Raw genomic sequence first — 21,419 nt, 5'->3', positions numbered from 1 at the left:
TCCTTGTAAGATAATATTCCTCCTGCCTTTCCTCTTAAACCGGCCCACCATTAAACGTGAACCGGCCTTCTGGATCTTGGGCCTTGTCATCTATCTGTCCCGCGCGCCGGATCACTAGTGAGTCATAATGATCAGGTGGGTTGCTTGTAAACCGCCAGGTCAAGGCGGGTCGCCAATAGCTCGCCAAGTGTCCGTGGGGTCTTCAGATAATCCACCAAGTCCGGCCAGGTTAACTTCCGGCCGGTTTACACCGCCAATCATGTAAACCGCCAATCCTCTGGCGGTTTACCAATGAAACGCCTAGTCCGGCCGGGTTATACTTCCAGCCGGTTTACGCCGCGGGGTATATCCCCGACATTAGCCCCCAAGTTTAGCTTGGATTTATTCATGGTAAACTTATGCTGCAAAATAAACACAAGAACAAATTTGACAGGTTATGCTCCGGGTTAAGAATTTTTGTAAACCGGTACCTGATCATCCTTAAGTCCTTGTTATTTCCTCCTTCTGGGAAATCCGGGTCAACAGACCAGCTTCATAATCAATTTGCCGACATTGGCTTGTCACCGAGAAATATTGTGAAGAATAACTCTTTTGACTCAGCTCCGCCGCTTTAAGAAATATGGGTCTGAAAATACTTATCTGATATTTAGCCGGTTTGAAGATGTAAAACTTGCCGGTTTAATATTACCAAAATGGCCGGTTTATAAATATTGATGGTGCCGGGTCATAATTGTTGTCGACACCGGGTCATGTAATTGATCTTCCTGATTTGCTCAAAACTAATAAAATGAAGATGTTCCTCCTTTATATGCATAATACCTATAGCTCCCAAGTGTCATGATGCATGCTTGAAGCGACATGAGACTTGCATGTAATCTCGATTTGAATAATGTAGCCCCCAAGTGCCGGGTTGTAAGCCTGCAGCGACTCGGGACTGTTCCTTCCATTGTAGAATAAATCATATCCTTTGATAAAAGAGTAGACATTGCGCTATAGCGACTTTGAAAACCTTAATAATAAAAATCCAGCCATGTCGGCTATTCAAGATAATATAACCCGGTATGAAAACCTTATTCATTCAATATCATAATGAAATTTCAGCCAAGTTTGGCTATTTGAATAATATAACCCAATGATTTATAAGCGCATGATTCCAATGGCGCAATCCAAATATATATATATATATATATACTGGCGACTTATAGTCCAAAGCCAGGCCGGTTTAACAAACCTGTTTCTGCATACAACAAGTTTAAAGTGTCCTGGCGGTTTACCGCCGGACGGGTCATAATGCCCAACACATAACCCGGGTTTATAACCAAGGCTGCACTTAAGAATCATCAAATATGAAATATATCATACCTGTGACATTGAATCACATTGTTGGTTTTACCAATTTTTTGTAGTAAGGGTGATAATCCAAATCTTGAGTACTGATAACTCTTTCCATATTGTGCCGGTTTATGATAAAATCGTGCCGGGTTGTGATAAACACCGGATTAACCATATATAATACTGGTGACTTGTAGTCAAACCAGACCGGGCTGATAGACTCCGGATTATAACTTGATCGTGTACTGACAACTTATAGTTGAAAGCCGAGCCGGTTTGATAAACACCGGGTTACTCCATAATAGGATGGTAACAGAAAATCAAACCGGGCAGATAGTCTCCGGATTAAGATTTGACCGTGTCCCGTCCATTTGTAATTGACGGTCGAACCGGTTTAAGAAATGTCGGTTTAAAAACGCAACAAAAAGAAAGAAATATCTATCGAAGAAAATTTTGAAGCAAAGGCAAAGATAAAACCGTTTGCAAAAAGATGCTTATTTGAGCTGATCAGATGGCGTTACCATGGTCAGACACGACCAAGCTCCCGATAGGTGTAGCTATGGTTCAAGTCAGCCAGGTCCCCAAATGAAACCGTGGCATTTATGCCGATCAAGTGGCATGGCAATGGTTCGGGTTCGACCAAGCCCCCAAGTGATTCTGTGGCCTTAGGCCAATCAAGAGGCATGACTGGTTCAGACATGACCAAGTCCCCAAGTGATCTGGTGGCTCTCGCCCATCAAGAGGCGTGACTATGGTTCAAACGTGACCACAAGTCCCCAAGTGATGCGGTGGCTTTACGCCTATCAAAAGGTGTTGCTATGGTTCGGATACGACCAAGCCCCCAAGTGATCAATAATATGATAAGCCAATAAGGCAGGATATCCATGTTTGAACCGCGCATCGTGGCAGCAGGTCCTCTTCGGCAATTTTTAACTTTTACAAGAGATAAATTCTTCTTAAACCGGGATCTTGAACCGGATATTGAGAGCTTCAAAGCTTTGTGGGAGATATCTTTCCCTTGAACCGGATTTTAAACCAGAATCTTCATTTTCAGCCAGAAATTTTCTGACGGCCTTTAAACTTTCATCAATATAACAGTAGCCTCCGGGACCTGGTTATCCTTCCCTCCATCGTCCTGGGGTTCTTAAATTTGCTAAAACTGGCAAGATTCGCTGAGTCATGTCATCGTAGCCCCCGAGTTTCAAAGGTGACTCGAGGAGTTGGCTTGAGACTCTCCATATTTGACCGTGATATAAACCGGCATAACTTGTATATCATTGGCGTTGATAGCACGATGTGAATCCATAGAAGGTTGAGGTGACTGTGGCGGGTTGTAAATGATCCCATATGAGCCATGTCAGCAACTCGGCCAATTGTTCCTTCCAACTGGCGATATGAAGTTAATCAAAACTGTAGTGGCGGCGACTTGTGTGCCTGCCCATTGAACCATCCAGTGCAGACGGCGGTTGATAATAACTTGTCTCCAATTTGAAAGAAAACCGGACTACCCAAGCTGTGACTTGCTCATACCCAATAAACAGCTCATGCAGACAGGTGTGGCCCGGTATGTTGATGTAGACCAGGCCGCGGGGGCGGACAACAAAGATGACCGCAGCATCACAGGCGGCATAGACAGATGAGTCGGCCGCGGCGTTGTAAGCCGGTGCGGACGAGGAGAGTCGGCACTGGTGTTGTAAACAGGTGCGGAAGCATGAACCAGCCGCGGGCATTGTAAACCGGCGCGGACGGAGAGTTGGCCGCGGGCATTGTAAACCGGCATGATCGATCGTCGGTTTAGATAGACGCCAGCAAGGTGCTCTCCGTATCTGTGGCACGGACGGGCGAGTTAATCGCGGGTGCGGTCCCGGTGAATCGAAGCAGTCCGGGCCACAAGGGCGGCGTCTTGCACACATATTCTTTGGTCATTGTGGCACGGTCATATGCTAGCACATGACAGTAATTACGCAATTTACATATCCATGATCCGGCCGTCGGCTTTGCAATGACCAATTGTCCTGCATATAAAATGCAAAGGCCAAAGTAATTGCTCTCTGACAAAAACAATATGTGCTAAATTATACTTAGAGGGATATCACGTGATTCGCCCGAACAACAGATGAGTCGGCCGTGGCATTGTAAACCGGTGCGGACGCGTGAACCGCCGTGAGGGCAGATGGACGAGTCGTCCATGGCATTTGTAAAGCGGCGCGGGTGGCGATTCAAACATGATGTTGTTTAACCGGTGTAGATGCATGAATCGGCGGCAGGTGCGGACGGATATAATCCGAACATCGGGGCAGCGACTTGCACGTATATCCGTCGAGCATCCTAGCACGAACAAACATCAATGCAAAAAATGATGTTGATGCGCCCCCTTAGGAGACACCTTTTTGTAACGGTCCTACAAAAATGTTACAAGACCAAGTAATTGTTCTTTAATAAAAACAATATGTTTAATAAAATAAATTTTAGACGGATACCACCTGACTTATTCAGACGTAGGGATCAAAGCAAGAAGCATAATCCCTCATGCAGTTTTAATGGGCCTTCACATCCACCCACGCATCCATGAAGCTTGGGAGGATATGCCCAAATAGTACCTTTTTGGACATCAGTGTGTGATTGCTTTGGCTTTAGCTAATCATGTTTAGCTTTGGCTGATTCCTGTACGCACCGTCCAAGCTGTTTTGTTTCTGGACTTTGAGACAGCAGCGATACGGCACATCTGAAACGGAGTCACGGTCGGCAATGGCGTTTCAACAAGGCCATGGAGACAGCGGCTCGTCGGCGAGGTGCAGCGGAAGCAGGGGCGTGCCCGCAGGGTCAACAGGGTGGCTGCCCTTTTGCTGGAGCGGTTGTAGAAGGCGGTGACCCGCCAGCAGCAGCAGAGGCGGGTAACCGGCTTGACGCAGCCCGGCAGAGCCGGCGCAAGGTGACTTGAGAGGCGCCGGCGGCGATTGTGGCAGAGGCTCAACAGCCAAGCGGGTCACCCGGTGGCGAACGGCGGGTCGTAGGGATACATCTGCGACGGCGGCTCAGAGTGGAGGTGTCCCACAAGGCGGAGGTGAGCATGATCGCAGCTCGCAGGCGGCTCACCCCGGCAGGTCAGAGCGAGCAGCAGTGGCGACTCCGCGGGTGACACAGAGGCAGAGGCTGATTGACGAGGCGGAGACAAGGACGCAGCGGCACCGTTCGGCTGTGAAGGCAGACCAGGGCGGCGGCTGGCCAGTGGCTCTCCAGCAGCGCTCGGAGACCGGCGGAGAGGCGGCTTGGCCACTTTGATGGAGGCGACTCGCGGCGCAGCCCAAGATGCAGCAGAGGCGGCCACTTGGAACAGGTGGCTTGTTGCCGCAGTGGCTCAGGAGTGCAGCGGCAGAGACGGCAGGGCCAAGGCCGGTAGTAGCGGCTCAACGGCGCCGCTGTCAGCCCGAGTCCAACCCACATCTCAGCTATCCTCCGGACCGCAGTTGGTTTGACCGATCCATATCCGTGTCTTCCTCTGAATCGTGGGCTTCTTTTATCCCCCTTTTCTTTTACGCTGAGCTCACAATAAGAATTTTTCCATTGGGTTTGTTTGAAGTGGGCACGCCAAACATCTGGGCTAATAGTTTGCCCGTGGCACGTGGCCTTAGGCGTAAATCAACTTATGCACACACCTTGTACCGCGGCCATCACATGTCGTATCATGGAATTTATACGGGTTTTGGCAGTCAGCGATGGCCGGCAGCGACTTGCCAACTTTTCTGATTTCTTGCAAACTGAACTTGAGCCGCAACCGGTGACGGGTGCTTCTTGATCCGGCCACCAAATATGCAGTAAAAATTCCTGCCAGCTTCGATACAGATCGTTCCTCCTCGGATTGATCCGGATTGATATGACGCGGCGTTCAACAGCTACCGCAAAAACTCCTCTCGACCTTGGCGATACGCAACTATAGCCGAAAAACTGATCTCATATTCGGATTCGACAGATCATGTTGCCTCGGCAACGCATGAAACGCCAAACCCTCATACTGTTAACTTAAAAATCAAAAATTCTGATCGCAAACATTGAACATTCCGGCTCCTGCCGAAGACTATCCCATGCCGGCTCTCCTTCATCCGGCCAATTGCTAATTTCTCGATCCCTCAAAGTGTTCCCTCCAAGACTCAACATCACCGTGCGCAGGCCCCATGATGGGCGCCAACTGTCGTGGTTTTGTCACGGCAGATGTCTTTAGTATCAGGACTTAGTCGCGAGGTCAACGCATCTATGTGGTAGCTTGAAAGGGGTTGAGCGGGACGAGAGACGCGATGTTTTACCCAGGTTCGGCCCCTCACGGTGGAGGTAAAAGCCTACATCCTGCTTCATTGATATTGATGATGATCATTAGGGTTACAAGTGTGCTCTATCTCGAGAGCTATTGTCTAAATCTAACTTGTCCAACTTGTGGAACTTCTGAATCTTGTCCTCTTTTGAGGAGCCCTGCCCCTCCTTATATATGTTGGAGGGGCGGGTTACATGTAGAGTCCTATTAGGATTAGGACTAGTCTATCTCTAATACAAACCGGATACAAGTCCAGGTCTTAGCTCCTTCTAAGATAATATTCCTCCTGCCTTTCCTCTTAAACCGGCCCACCATTAAACGTGAACCAGCCTTCTGGATCTTGGGCCTTGTCATCTATCTGTCCCGCATGCCGGATCACTAGTGAGTCATAATGATTAGGTGGGTTGCTTGTAAACCGCCAGGTCAAGGCGGGTCGCCAATAGCTCGCCAAGTGTCAGCGGGGTCTTCAGATAATCCACCAAGTCCGGCCGGGTTAACTTCCGGCCGGTTTACACCGCCAATCATGTAAACCGCCAATCCTCTGGCGGTTTACCAATGAAACGCCTAGTCCGGCCGGGTTATACTTCCAGCCGGTTTACGTCGCGGGGTATATCCCCGACAGAAACCCTACGCTGATGGAAGGAAGCATGCGGGATGTCATTTATTTGGTTTAGTCAACAAGATAAATGAGAGGGATTTGTTTCTCTTTTTGCCACCTCTACATAAAGAGGAAGTTTCACAGCATTGCAAGAGTCAGAGGCTAGTACGTGATTCATTGTCATTAAAGGACACGGGCTGGGGTCCACCTCAGAGTCCAGCTCCAATATTATTCGGTTGCAAGTTTAGGATCTACCGAGATGTAAAAGGTAGTTTAAATAAGCAGGAGTTTTTACGTGTGTTAGTTTTTCCCTTGTCGATCAAGTTAGAAGTAGTCGGCTATACTACTATAAAGTCTAGCGCGTGAGTCATGTAAAGTTTAGGTTATATTTTACGAATAGACACGATGTGTTTTTAGGGTAAATACCCGTATCGAGTTTGGGGGAAGCTGTCTAAAAATCCCTAACTTTTGGAGGAAGCTTTAGAAAACCTGTGTGTTGCGATTTCTCTTCGTGGAAATTGTTTTGTGCGTGAGTACTGTCGTCGAGATTGGTTTTCTCGTGCTAGACCATAAGGTTCAATCCCTCTACTTCACGTACATCATGTGCGCGGGCGAGAGGCTACTGCTGCTGAAGGTGGAGTGTCGTGAAAGGTCAGGCCGCGACAACAGATCGAATCTCGCCATCGAGGTTCGGTCTACATCAGGTGGTATTCAGAGCAAAGGTTGTTCATGACACAATATTTTTCTTCGAGTTACTATTGAACTTTTTTATCATGAGAAAAGATTGTAGCTCGCAAATGATGATGGCGGTGGAGAAGGATCCATTGCGTTCCTTGCCTTGGTACCAATGCTTTACGCATGTGCGCGTCGGGCCACGAGTTGTGCAACGTTGATGAATTGCTATTCTAGTATGAATATGGTGAGTCAGACTATGGTTGATGCTTTGAACCTGTCGTTGATTGAACATCCAGAACCGTACGAGCTTTGGTGGAAGGACGAGTTTGTCAAGATCATGCATCGCATTGAGGTACGGTTTATTCTATGTGGATAAGACGATATGGTCATGTGTGATGTGCTTCCTACGCACATACATACATGTTCAATATTGCTAGGAAAATCATGGACAGATAAAAGACAGTTGACATATCATTCAGTTGACGAATTTTCTGTTGTTCGTGGAGGACAATATGTACCAATTGATTCATACACATCAGAGAAGTATATGGCTGATCGCAAGAAGAGGGATATTGCTCAAGCTGCATCAGAAGTAAAGAAGAAGAAGGTTGAAGCCGCTAAAATTTTTCCAAGCATCGTTCAAATTGTAAATAAAAATATTTTTGAAGAGATTGATTCGAAACCGAGGACGATTTCGTTTCAAGGAGGAGAGGATGATATGGCCGCGACTGATGTTAGCGTTGATGATCGCAAAATAGTACTGCATGTCAGTAGGTTAGAGGAATTATTTTCTGTTACAATAAAACAGGACATTGTTTTGTTTGATCTTCGCGCCAACGAGAGGGAAGAGAAGTCCCTCGATGTGCATGTATTAAAGGATGATAATTACATGTGCATGCAACATTGATCAGGCAAGTTTTGGCAAGGAAAATTCAAAGTGCATTAATACTTGGAAAGAAGAGAAACCTTACGCTGATGGAAGGGAGCATGCAGGATGTCATTTATTTGGTTCAGTCAACAAGATAAATGAGAGGGATTTGTTTCTATTTTTGACACCTACACATAAAGAGGAAGTTTCACAATGTTGCAAGAGTCAGAGGCTAGTACGTGATTCATTGTCATTAAAGGACACGGGCTGGGGTCCACCTCAGGGTCCAGCTCCAATATTATTCGGTTGCAAGTTTAGGATCTACCGAGATGTAAAAGGTAGTTTAAATAAGTAGGAGTTTTTACGTGTGTTAGTTTTCCCCTTGTCGATCAAGTTAGAAGTAGTTGGCTATACTACTATAAAGTCTAGCCCATGAGTCATGTAAAGTTTAGGTTATATTTTATGAATAGACACGATGTGTTTTTAGGGTAAATACTCGTATCAAGTTTGGGGGAACTGTCTAAAAATCCATAACTTTTGGAGGAAGCTTTAGAAAACCTCTGTATTGTGATTTCTCTTTGTGGAAATTGTTTTGTGTGTGAGTACCGTCGTCGAGATTGGTTTTCTCGTGCTGGACCGTAAGGTTCAATCCCTCTACTTCGCGTACATCACGTGCGCGGGCAAGAGGCTACTCCTGCTGAAGGTGGAGTGTCGTGAAAGGTCGGGCCGCAACAACAGATCGGATCTCGCCATCGAGGTTCGATCTACATCATTTCATCTTCGAACTGTCATAAGGTAAGTTCGGCCACATACTAAATATGCCGCCTCGCAGCCTTTTATTCTCCTTCACGGAGTCGGCCAGCTGGGCCTGCACATCTTTCAATTCCTCACCTAGCTAGGTGTTTTCATCCTGGAGTTTGTTTTTCTCATCTCTGACTCGTGTCAGAACGCGCTCGCCTGCGGCGTGTAGTCTTTTCGCCTCTTTGTCACCCGCTTGAGCGGCTTTTAGTTTCTCCTCCAGTTGGTCTGACGACCCTGTTATGATAAGCAAAATTATTAGCACAAGCTGGTATATAATTATTGTTTCTCGATGGAGGCAAATATTACCAGCGGACGCCTTATTGGACTTTTCCAGTTTGGCGGTAATAGCAGTTAGCTGTGTCCGACACTTTTCCAGCTCTTGGGCTAGCAGGTCGTTCTTCTTCGTAAGAACCTGGTTATACAACGATACTTAAATCATTTGTACCAACTGCTTCAAGTCTCGGGGGCTACTGCCATATGGTTATCATATTCGCACAAAGTAAACTTACCTGCACATCTTTCAAATGTTGTTATGTGGCTCTATTAAGCCCATCTCAAGCAGCCCGAATGTATGCATCAGCCGAGCTGAAGGCACTGAACGCCTCTTTGGAGAAGCGGGTGAGGGAGTCCTGGATTAGGGGGTCTCCGGATAGCCGGACTATATCCTTTGGCCGGACTGTTAGACTATGAAGATACAAGATTGAAGACTTCGTCTCGTGTCCGGATAGGACTCTACTTGGCGTGGAAGGCAAGCTAGGCAATACGGATATGGATATCTCCTCCTTTGTAACCGACCTTGTGTAACCCTAACCCCCTCCGGTGTCTATATAAACCGGAGGGTTTTAGTCCGTAGGAGACAACAACCACAACATTCAAACATACCATAGGCTAGCTTCTAGGGTTTAGCCTCTCTGATCTCGTGGTAGATCTAGTCTTGTACTACCCATATCATCAATATTAATCAAGCAGGACGTAGGGTTTTACCTCCATCAAGAGGGCCCGAACCTGGGTAAAACATTGTGTCCCCTGCCTCCTGTTACCATCCGGCCTAGACGCACAGTTCGGGACCCCCTACCCGAGATCCGCCGGTTTTGACACCGACATTGGTGCTTTCATTGAGAGTTCCTCTGTGTCATCGCCGTTAGGCTTGATGGCTCCTACTATCATCGATAGCGATGCAGCCCAGGGTGAGACTTTTCTCCCCGGACAAATCTTCGTGCTCGGCGGCTTTGCACTGCGGGCCAATTCGCTTGGCCATCTGGAGCAGATGGAAAGTTACGCCCCTGGCCACCAGGTCAGGTTTGGAAGCTTAAACTACACGGCCGATATCCGTGGAGATTTGATCTTCGACGAATTCGAGCCTCTGCCTTGTGCGCCACGTGGTCACGATGAGCATGACTTAACTCTCCCATCGGACAGTGTTAAGGAGATCGCACCGGCAACCGCTCCGACCCTCAATTCGGAGCCAGTTGCGCCTTCCACGGACGGGTGGATGGACCCCGCCACGGAGGCCTTACCCTCAGCGGCGATCGAGTCGAACATCGACCTTGCCTTGCATGAGAGCCATGTTGTTAAACTGCCGGATCCTTCTCCGGCCACGGACTCCGAACCGCCTGCGCTCGTTCCTATCGAATCCGATTGGGTGCCGATCATGGAGTTCACCTCCGCGGATATTTTTCAAACTCCCCCTTTGGCGACATACTGAACTCATTAAGGTCTCTCTCCTTGTCAGGAGAATCCTGGACGAACTATGTCCGGCAGGACTGGGATGCGGACGATGAAGAAATTCGAGGCCCACCCACCACCCACTTGGTAGCCACTGTCGATGACTCAACCGACATGCTCGACTTCGACTCCGAAGACATCGATGGTATGGACGACGATGCGGAAGGCGAAGAGGAACCACCGCCCACAGGGCGCTGGACGTCCACCTCATCATATGACGCATACATGGTGGACACACCAAAAGAAGACGACGACAAGGAACGGAAGGACGCAACAAATGTTAGGACCCCGATTCCAAGTCACATCGATCTAGCCGGTAACACCTCATATCACTTTTTGGCCTCACGCACGGTATCCCCACGGGTGTCGCCTTACCATGGCCCGGGACCGTTTGCGCCTTTTGGCTCACGCATATGACAGTGTCGCTAGCATCCATATGACAGAGAACCCGGGCCGACATGGCTAGTCGTGAACCCAAAGCGGCACAGGCCTATGGGGACAGGCATACATGAATCACATCAAACATGTCGGTCATCAGCGTGTGAATCCGGGCTGTAGCACTGGGCTAGCAGGACTCTGGGGAACGCGGGCTGTAGCAGGCTAGGCAGGACTCCGGAAGTCACCGCCGAAGGGACAGACATAGGAACGAAGTGACACACATGCCGACCAGCCAAGTGTCCCGAGCAGTAGTGCTGGGCTAGCAGGACTCCGGTGAACTGGGCTGTAGCGGATTACTATGGCTCAAGGAGCACTAGACTAAATTTCCCCATAAGAGGGGCTGCCAAGGATAAACAACCAGATTGTCGGATCCCACACATACCAAGCATTTCAATCATACACACAATATGCTCGATATGTGTAAATACAACATGGCATCACAACAAAACTCTACAACTCAAGTACTTTATTTAAAGGCTCCAGAGAGCCATACATAACATGTTCATCATACAGGTAGGGGTCACATGACCCGACACTCAAGTCGTACAAGCATACAAGCACATGCGGAAGCAAATAGTCTAAGTACAGACACTAGAAATAAAGAAGGCTTGTCGAAGCCTGTCTATCTACATAGGGCCCTCCATGGCCAGGATCACCACCTGGGTGGCAAGTTACTCATCGACATCGAGGTCTACATAAAACCCATCAGAGGGGGCGGTGTTTTCATCTGAAAACAGTAATTAAAGCAAACATGAGTACAAAGGTACTCAGCAAGTCTTACAACAGAACCTACTATACATGCTCATTCTCAAGAAGGTGGTGGAGTTATTGCAGCAAGCCAGCATTGACTCTTGGCTAAGCTATCCACACCACTATTAAAATAGTTTTCGCACACGAGTCCACTAATCACCAACACAATACTCCACTGGGGATCCTCCCTCGTCATCCTACGAGAGGGCCATCCTCGGTACTCACCTCGGTACTCACACTTATCTTGAGTCTTTTAGTAGTAACCATTAACTTGTCTATGAACTGTATAGGCAACCAAGTAGTCCTTTACCGCGGACGCGGCTATTCGAATAGATGATGTTAACCCTGCAGGGGTGTACTTCTTCATACACGCTCTCACCACTTACCGTCGTTTACACGACATGTACTCGGCAACCTTCAAGCGGAAGCCCAACGAGGGTGTCGGCCACGGCCTACCTAAACACTCAAGTCTCTAGTCCAGGTTTATCGCCTATCCAGGTTCCATCCGCAGGGAGTCCGGCCGAGGTTTCCACATACGGCCCTGAATGATGTGAACAGGGTCCCGAGACGCCAAACGGGCGCCCGGCATACCCAGCCACGGTGTATCTACCGCATCATAGCCCACCCCTAGGGTCAGCGCTACGCAGCGCCGCCAACACATAACCTACAAACACCAGAAACTAGTTGCAACTCCTGGACAGAGTACTAGGGTGATTAAGAAGCCGAGAAGGTCCATTGGTTTTGGGCCCAGTGTATGGTAGTAGCTGATTCTTAAATCACACATACAGATCTCAGTTCTTAGGGACGGCCTCAATGAAACAACCCACCATGTACTCCTACATGGCCTCTCATCAATACCTTTACCAAATCATGTTCAACACATCTCTCACATTACCGACATAATCATTTCACTCTAGCCCATCACCTAGATGAACCAGACCTGACACAACTCTAAGCATAGCAGGCATAGCAAGGTAGGAAACACATACATGGCTCAATAAACTCCTACACATGCTAGTGGGTTTCATCTAGTTACTGTGGCAATGACAGGTCATGCAGAGGATAAGGGTTCAACTACCGCAGCACACAGCAGTTTGAAACGTTGTTGTCTTAATGCAGTAAGTGAGAGCAGAAGCGAGAACATGGGATTGTATCGATATGATCAATGGGGCTGCTTGCCTGATGGAGTGGTAGTAGGGTACTGCCCTTCAGCTGGATACTCGGAGATATCCTCGGAGGCAGAACCTACCACGAAGACACCACAGAACACATCATCACATGGCAATATGCAACAATATGATGCATGCTATGACATGGCAATATGAGGTGTCCTGCCTAATGCAATGTGAAACAAGTTGAAATGGGTCCATTTGAATCAAAGATTCAAATGGAAGCTTAAGTTCTTATGCATAATAAGTGTATTAGCTTGTTTCACCTAAACAGCAAGGTTAAAGTGTTTTGTCATGCATGAAACCATTACAGATGGAAAGATTGAATTTTTCTGATCATTTTTCATATATATAATTTGTTTGATTTGGAGCTATGGTTGATTTTCTATGATTTTTAGAAGTTTTGGCTATTTTCTGGAATTTCCTGTAAAAGAATAAATCCAGTAAATAAATAATTGCGTCAGCACTGCGTCACTATGACATCAGCGGGTCAAACGCGCCAGCCCAGGTCAAACCTGACTGGTGGGCCCCATCTGTCAGTGTCTCAGCTAACTAACAGAGTTAGTTAGTGTTTAGTTAGCACTAAACTAGGTTAGTTAGGCCCTGGGCCCACATGTCAGTGAGAGAGTGTTAGTTGACGAGGTCATTAAGCTCTAACAGAGTGATTAGCACTAATTAAAAACTAATCTGATTTAGTTAGGAGGCGGCCCCACATGTCAGTGACTCAGGCGGGGTCAAACTGGGGTCAACTCAGTGTCAAACTGGGTCAATCTCGCCGGCATTTAGCCACCGGCGAGGCCAAACACGGTGGTGCAGGTGCGGGTTTCTTCTTCAAGGCACCGTTCGAGGCGCCGTTGGGTTCTACGGGCAGCTGGGAACGAGCCGCGGCGGTTGGTGCTAGTGGTTGGGCTCGGGGTCGCCGAAGATGACGCCGGCGACGAGTTTGGCGGCGGCCGGAGCTCGGGTGAGCTCGGACTCGTCGCTATGGGGCACAGAGAGGCGCGTGGGTTAGTGCGTTGAGTTCATGGGGGTGCGGTAGGGCTAGTGGAGAAGGTGGCGCGGCCGTTGGGTGGCCGGAGCCTCGTCGGCGACGAGCTCCGCAGCGGCGTGTGCGAGTGAGCTACGTGCAGTCGCTACAGGGCTTGAGAGAGGGAACGGAGAGGGTGGGGAGGTAGCTAGGCTCACGGCGGTTGCGACGGAGCTGACGGCGAGGTCGGGGACGGCCTGCTGCGACGGTGACGGCAAAGGGGGTCTCCGATGGTGGCGGAGTCGGGCGAGGTCGATGCGGTGGCTTCGGGGCACGCAAGCGCTCGGGGTCGGCCTGCTCGACGGAGAGGAGGGTGGCGGAGCTCGTGGACACGGTAGGGCGGCGCAGAGACGACGGTGGCTACGGCTACAACGGTGAGACGGCGGCGGCTGCTTCGGCCATGGCGTCGGGGGAGCAGGGAGAGAGCAGGGGGAGTGTGAGATGTCCAGGGGGTCGGGGGCGCGACGTGGAGGTCGTCTAGCCCGTCCAGCGGCGAAGCGGCAAGTAGGAGGTGGCGCACGGCGTTGCGCGCGCGTCGGGCACGCGCCCGTCCTCCTGGCAAAGGAGGAAGACGACAGGGGAGGGGAGCAGGTGGGCTGGGCCGGCCACTTGGGCCGCCAGGTGGATGCACAGGTGAGGTAAGCCCAGGTAAGTTCTAACCCTTTCTTTTCTGTTTTTATTTATTTTCTATTATTTCTGTAACTTTAGGGCTTTATTTAAAATGCCAGGGCATTTCCAAAAATCATAAAATTAATCATGCCTACTGTTTAGAATATATCCAACAGTAAACATTTTAGTTTATTATTATTTGAGCATTCAAAATATTTTGTAGCATTTAAATACCCAAATGCAGATACTATATGAATTAATCCAATGACCTTAAGATGTCCTAGAAAAATGTTCACCATTTTTGTCAAAGGTTTTAACCCAAAACAAAAACGGTGGACTTTTTAGAAGGGCATTTCAGGTTCATTGAAAAGTTTTTTTTAGTAAACCCTAGTTGTTCCAGGGGGGCAGGGGGTTCTATCATCCCCATTTCATCTTTCTGGGAAATTTAAACATGATGCAATCATTCTAATGCATGAACTAGCTAGGGTGTGACAACGAAGGCTTATCCCCTCAAGAAACAGTCAAAGCGGCGGCGTAAGCGCCGCCCCAAATCCCACCTCGGCAGAAATAACGATCATATAGACCCAGCGTTAGAGCAGGGCGAACCATTGCCGGACCACAGCAATACGGAGAATCAAACCGAACAAACCAATTCTGTCAAAGATAATAGTCCAGATGACATAACGCCGAATAGGCACCCAGAGCAACAGAATGCCCGTCAAAGGCTTGTTGCCACCGCGAGGAGTCTGAAAAAGCAGAAGCAAAGGCTCAAGGCTGAGCAGGACACACTCCAAATTAGATGGAGTAAAGTACTCAACACAGCAGCGAAGTATGGCAGTAATCGCCCCACCAAGAGCTACCCAAAGCGGAAGTTGCTACCCGAATTCGATGAGGAGGCCCTAGATCCTCCACAACCAAAAATCAAAACAGCCACCTGGCCGGATAGACGACCTCACGGCCAACAAGGAGTGGCAAACAACGCCACTCACAAGCCAATACGCGATCCACATGAGGGCTCGCACCAAAAGGATGGCGCAACCAGATCCATCTATGGACCACGCAAGCGCGCCACATCATATGATATAACACAACAAACATCAGAACAGCGCGGTACACCCAGATATAGGGGTGCCGCACACCCCCTATGTTTCACCGATGAGGTGCTGGACCATGAATTTCCAGAGGGATTCAAACCCGTAAACATAGAGGCATACGACGGAACAACAGACCCTGGGGTCTGGATTGAGGACTATATCCTCCATATCCATATGGCTCGAGGAGATGATCTCCACGCCATCAAGTACTTACCCCTCAAGATCAAAGGGCCAGCTCGGCACTGGCTTAAAAGCCTCCCCGAAAACTCCATTGGAAGCTGGGAAGAGCTCGAAGACGCTTTTCGGGCAAATTTTCAAGGGACTTATGTCCAAACCCCGGATGCGGACGATTTGAGTCATATAACTCAACAGCCCGGAGAGTCAGCCTGAAAGCTTTGGAACAGGTTTGTTACTAAGAAGAACCAAATAGTTGACTGCCCGGACGCCGAAGCCTTGGCAGCTTTTAAGCATAGCGTCCGCGACGAATGGCTTGCCAGACACCTCGGCGAAGAAAAGCCGAGAACAATGGCAGCATTAACAAGCCTCATGACCCGCTTTTGCGCGGGTGAGGGCAACTGGCTAGCCAGATGCAGCACCAGCGACCCAAGCACATCCGAAGTTAGAGATGAAAACGGGAAATCACGACGCAGCAAAAATAATAAGCGTCGGAATAAAGAAGACAGCCCAAAGAGCACGGCGGTAAACGCTGGATTCCGAAGCTCTCGGCCATGTCAACAAAAGCCGCCCTCTAAAGGCGCCAGAGATAAAGTGTCCAGCCTGAACAAAATTCTGGACCAGGTATGTCAGATCCATAGCACCCCTGGTAAACCCGGTAATCATACCCATAGAGAATGTTGGGTCTTCAAGCAGTCCGGCAAGCTCAACGTCGTACACAAGGGGGAGGATACACCAAGCGAAGATGAGGATGAGCCTCTCAAGCAAGACACTGGGGAACAAAAGAAGTTTCCATCAGAAGTTAAAACAGTCAACGTATTACACGTGATCAAGGGAAGCAAAGTAGCCCTCCCAGATAAATATGCCCAAGGGCCTATCACCGCGAAACCCTGCCACTGGTCATCTCAACCAGTCACTTTCGACCATCCTGATTACTCAGCAAGTATCCAGCGGGCAGGATGGGCTCCCCTGGTATTAGACCCAATAATTGACGGATACCACTTTGCATGAGTTCTGGTGTACAGTGGCAGCAGTTTAAACCTGATATACCAGGATACAATCCGCGAAATGGGGATAGACCCAACGAAAATTTGCCATAGCAACACTACCTTTAAAGGAGTAACGCTAGGCCCAGGGGCTCACTGCACAGTCTCCCTGCTACTAAAGGTTATATTCGGCTTCCCCGATAACTCCCGTAGCGAACATTTAACCTTCCACATTGCTCCGTTCCAATGTGGTTATCAAGCACTACTTGGACGCCAAGCTTTTGCTCGCTTTACTGCAATACCGCATTATGCTTCCCTCACGCTCAAGATGCCCGGTCCACGTGGCATCATTACAGTGAACGGAAGTATTAAGAGATCTTTGCGCACCGAAGAGAATGCGACTGCCTTGGCAGTCGCACACTAAAAACGGCCTCACCAACTAAAGCATTTGATAGATCGTCAAGACCACGGACGCGGTTAGACGAGTCCGGCGCTGCTATATGTAATTTGTACCGGATTGATGGCCACACCCCTATTACAAATACAAGGGGCTCAACGGATGCAGACAAGTGGCAATTTCTACTCATTTCTAGTTATACATGGTATCTTTAAAAACCATCTTTTTGCACGACAACTTTTTCACCTAAGTTCCTCTCTTTTACAGATGATCATCATGCTACACCCGTCCCGGATACGGCACAACGGAGATACAGGCGCAGACGTGCAGAAGGGACCCGCTCCAAGGATTCTTTTTAGATTAAGACCCTGCGTAAACCTTTTTTACTGTCTCTTGTTGATACACATCCACCGAATTCTCAGCACAATTGAGAAGGATGCTGACGTCTTGGCATGTGGCCACGTCAGAATAATGCACGTACCTGGACACAAGGGGCTTCTTACAAAGGGCACTATTTAGGCCCGGTTTATACCATAAAGACCGAATACCTTAGGGAGTGTTCGGCATCGCGAGTTTGGCCTTATAAGCATCAGCGCCGAATCATTGTCTTTGGTCAATTGTTGGGTTTGCCCGGCTCCTGTGTTTTGGTGCCTTACTTTCCGCTTTATCGGCTAAGGCAGCACCTGGAGAACTACTGTGATTCTGCCCTGGTTCATCCGGACGAGCACCTCAGTAGAGAAAGCCGAAAACTGACTGTCATGATATAGCGTGAGACTGGTCAACCACTTGATGACCTATCGGAATGTTAGAATTCCTCCTCCTTAACGAAGGACCGTTTCCCGGCCAGGCATTTACGCACCCCGAGATCGGGAGAGTGCGGAGCCACCAGGGGCTATCTAGTAGCCCCACTGTCAAACTCCTATGGCTAAGTGAAAGTGTTAAAGCATTATAGTACGGTTGCCTCGTTCGTCGCGCTATCACCTCCTTAATAGGACCAAGACGTTGGGTTAAGTGTGAGCACGCGTTTTTTGCGAGCACCTCCGCATTATATGTGTGGGGGCTGAAGCCGACGACTGCAATCTTTCAGGTTATACAAATGTATACATAAACGGCCGCACAGGAGGCATCATATTACTTTCAGGCAAAAGTATAAACACAACCTTGATAAATTTCATAAAAACACTGTGTTTACAATGGGAATACATATCACTCAAACATAATATTCTTCGAGTACTGGGCCTCTATCAAACGAGCACCCTTGAGAACCTCCTCGAAATAGTGCTTGGCAGCCACTCGGCCTATGGCCGAACCCTGCGCCGCAACAGTGGTAGCGTCCATCTCCGCCCAGTATGCTTTAACACGGGAAAGGGCCATCCGCGAGCCTTCTATGCACGCCGACCTCTTCATCGCATTAATGCGCGGCACCGCACCAAGGAACTGCTGCACCAAGCTGAAATAGTTGTTCGGCTTTGGCTTTTCCGGTCATAGCTGATCCACGACAGACATCATGGCGAGTCCGGACAACCTATTTAGTTCAGCCCATTCGGCTAGCTGATCAGTCAATGGAAGCGGACGCTCTGGAACGTTGAATTGCAACCAGAACAGCTTGTCCACTTCACGATCTGTTTGACCTTGGAAGTATTTGGCCGCATCGGCAGCGCTCACCGCCAAGTCCATATATGGATCTGCCGAACTCCATAGCCGATCCAGAGGGGCATACCGTGGATCTCCGAATTTCCTCCGTAGAATGAACGGCTTCCCAGCCGCAATATCCCCGGCTTCCCGCAGCTCCTCCTTCTTCGCTCTCATAGAAGAGCGGGTGTCTTTGTCCGCCATCGTGGCCTTCTCAAGGTCCGTTGCCTTCGCTCGATTTTCTTTTTCAAGGAGCCGGCAACGGTCGGCAGTGTCTTTTAATTCTACGACCATCTTGGCCATCTTCTCTTTGCTCTCGCAATGTGCGGCCTTCTCGGCTTTCAACTCTTCTGCCGCCTTCAAAGCAGCCGCATTACTAATCCTCGCTTGTTCCTTGGCTCGGGCAAGTTCTGCCCGCAAGGTTTCCACGGTGGCAGATCCATCTGCAGTCACATCATATTAAAGATACTGGCATCATGCTGCTCTTATTATGTGGCATTCACCAGAAAATAACACTTACCCTGCGCCTCGTCAAGCCTCTTGTTAACAAGCTCGATGTAGGCATCCGCCGCATCCAGTTGCCGCTTCAGTCCGGCAAATTCATGAGTCCGGCTAGCCACCGGAGCTCCCGCTACCTGCACATCAAAGTGGTACGGTTATTACCTGGGACTATCATCCTCCGTTTGCCGTCGTTTTCGGCAAGAACCAGAGTCTCATGGGCCACTATCTACACAGGGCACACCTAAAAACGTGCGGTACCATCACAAATGTATATCATTTTACGTACCTCATAAAGGCATCATGCAACCCGCTTTCGACGGATGAGATCCTTACCATCACCGTACCCATCAATGTACGGTGTTCTTCTGAGATGGCCGCTCGCTCCAACATCTCCCTCAGAACGTCCGACCGCATACCAGACGGTGCCGGACTCTTTTGTTTGCTCTCTTTGAGAGCCGGATGCTGGGGACTTCGGGGGTCTATGGGATTATCTTCTGGCCTCACCGGATCCGCTTCTTGACGACACTTCGGGGTCGCCCGCTTGTTGAGCGGAGGAGTCCGGGGGAGGCGTTTCGCTCTCCATCATCTCCGGAAGAAGATCCCCCAAAGACGAGCTCAGCTGAGAAGAGCTAAGACCCGAACTGCAAGATATATGCGGCGGTTATTTTCTTAGAAGAAAGATAGTATACCCTCACTATTAAAGTATTTTTTGGATCACTTACAACTCATTGGAGGGCTGATCCCCCCGCAGACTTTGTGCGGTAAGAGCACCCCCCGAGGCAGGACCCTCCGTTGGAGACTTCTTCTCCCGTTTGGAGGCCTCGGCTTCCGGATCATCGGAAGCAGTCCTCTTCCTCCCCAGGTTATCCTCCTTCATGGAGGCGCTCCTTCCCTCGGTTGGAACTGGCAGTGATGGGGGCCCGCTTCGGCCCATATTATTCCCCCATGTATCTTCCTTCGAGGGCTCCGGGCAAGGTGCGAGCTCGAGCATCTTTTCCAATATCGGAGTTTCCAAACCCTCAGGGAGGGGGCCGAACACCGTATCATCTTCCCCTTTGCTAGCTAGTCCTGGTCAAAGAGTGATCTCTCAGAAATAACTTCATGATGAATAAGAGACGGTGTGTTCGGCTAGAGGATTTCTTACTTGTTCGGCGGCGCGGTTACTGCTCAGGCCCACGTCCTCGGTAGTGTCCGCACACTCTATTTGAGGTCCGAAGAATGACTTGTACATCTCCTCCTGCGTCAGGCCGAGGAAACTTTGAATGGCACGCGGTCGTTCTGGGTTGAACTCCCACAAGTGAAGGGGCCGGCGTTTGCAAGGCTGGACTCGACGAACCAGCATAACTTGCATTACCACAACCAAATTAAAATCTCCCTCGAAGAGATCTTGATTGCGGCTTTGTAGTATAGGCACATCCTTGGCTGGCCTCCAGCTCAGACCTCTGCTAATCCATGACATTAGTTGTGGTGGGGGGCCCGAGCGGAAAGCGGGGGCAGCCGCCCACTTGGCACTTCTGGGAGCCGTGACGTAAAACCACTCCCGTTGCCATAATGCGTACACCTCTAGAAAGGAACCTTTTGGCCACGGAGCTCCTGCCATCTTGCCTATTGACGCGCCTCCGCACGCTGCATGTTGCCCCTTGATCATCTTCGGCTTCACTTTAAAGGTCTTGAGCCACAGGCCGAAGTGAGGGGTAATGCGGAGGAAGGCCTCACACACGACAATAAATGTCGAGATGCGGAGAAAGGAGTCCGGAGCTAGATCATAGAAATCTAGCCCGTAATAGAACATCAAACCCCTAACAAAGGGATCCAGAGTGAGGCCTAGGCCTCGGAGGAAGTGGGAGACGAACACGACGTTCTTGTCAGGTTCGGGAGTGGCGACAACCTGCCCTCGAGCAGGCAACCGATGTGAAACCTCGGCGGTCAGGTATCTGGCCTCCCTCAACTTCTCGATATCCTCTTCCGCGACGGAGGAGTGCATCCACCGGCCTTGAAGGCTGGATCCGGACATGATTGAAGATCCGGAGCACCTGACCTGGGCTTTGGGTGTTATAACTCGAAGTGGGGGAGGGGTTCGATTGAGCACGAGAGGGAAAAAGCGAAAACCTTGTCCCTTTATAAAGAGGGTGAATATCAAGCGTCCTCTCCATATCCATTTGGGACTTGCCTATAATCTAGGAGTCCTAGACACGGTTGGGTTACCCGCGACCGTATTAATGAGAATCCCGTAATTGGGGGAACACGATCTCTGCTTTGACAAGACGTGTCAAGAAACCGCCTCGCGTCATGTGTGGAGCTGGTTGAAGAAAAACGGTTCGAATAATCACCAGGCCA

This window comes from Triticum urartu, chromosome 3, assembly GCF_003073215.2.
Source record: "Triticum urartu cultivar G1812 chromosome 3, Tu2.1, whole genome shotgun sequence".
NCBI lineage: Eukaryota > Viridiplantae > Streptophyta > Magnoliopsida > Poales > Poaceae > Triticum > Triticum urartu.
The sequence above is the reverse complement of the archived record's forward strand: the minus strand, read 5'-3'. Positions refer to the sequence as shown.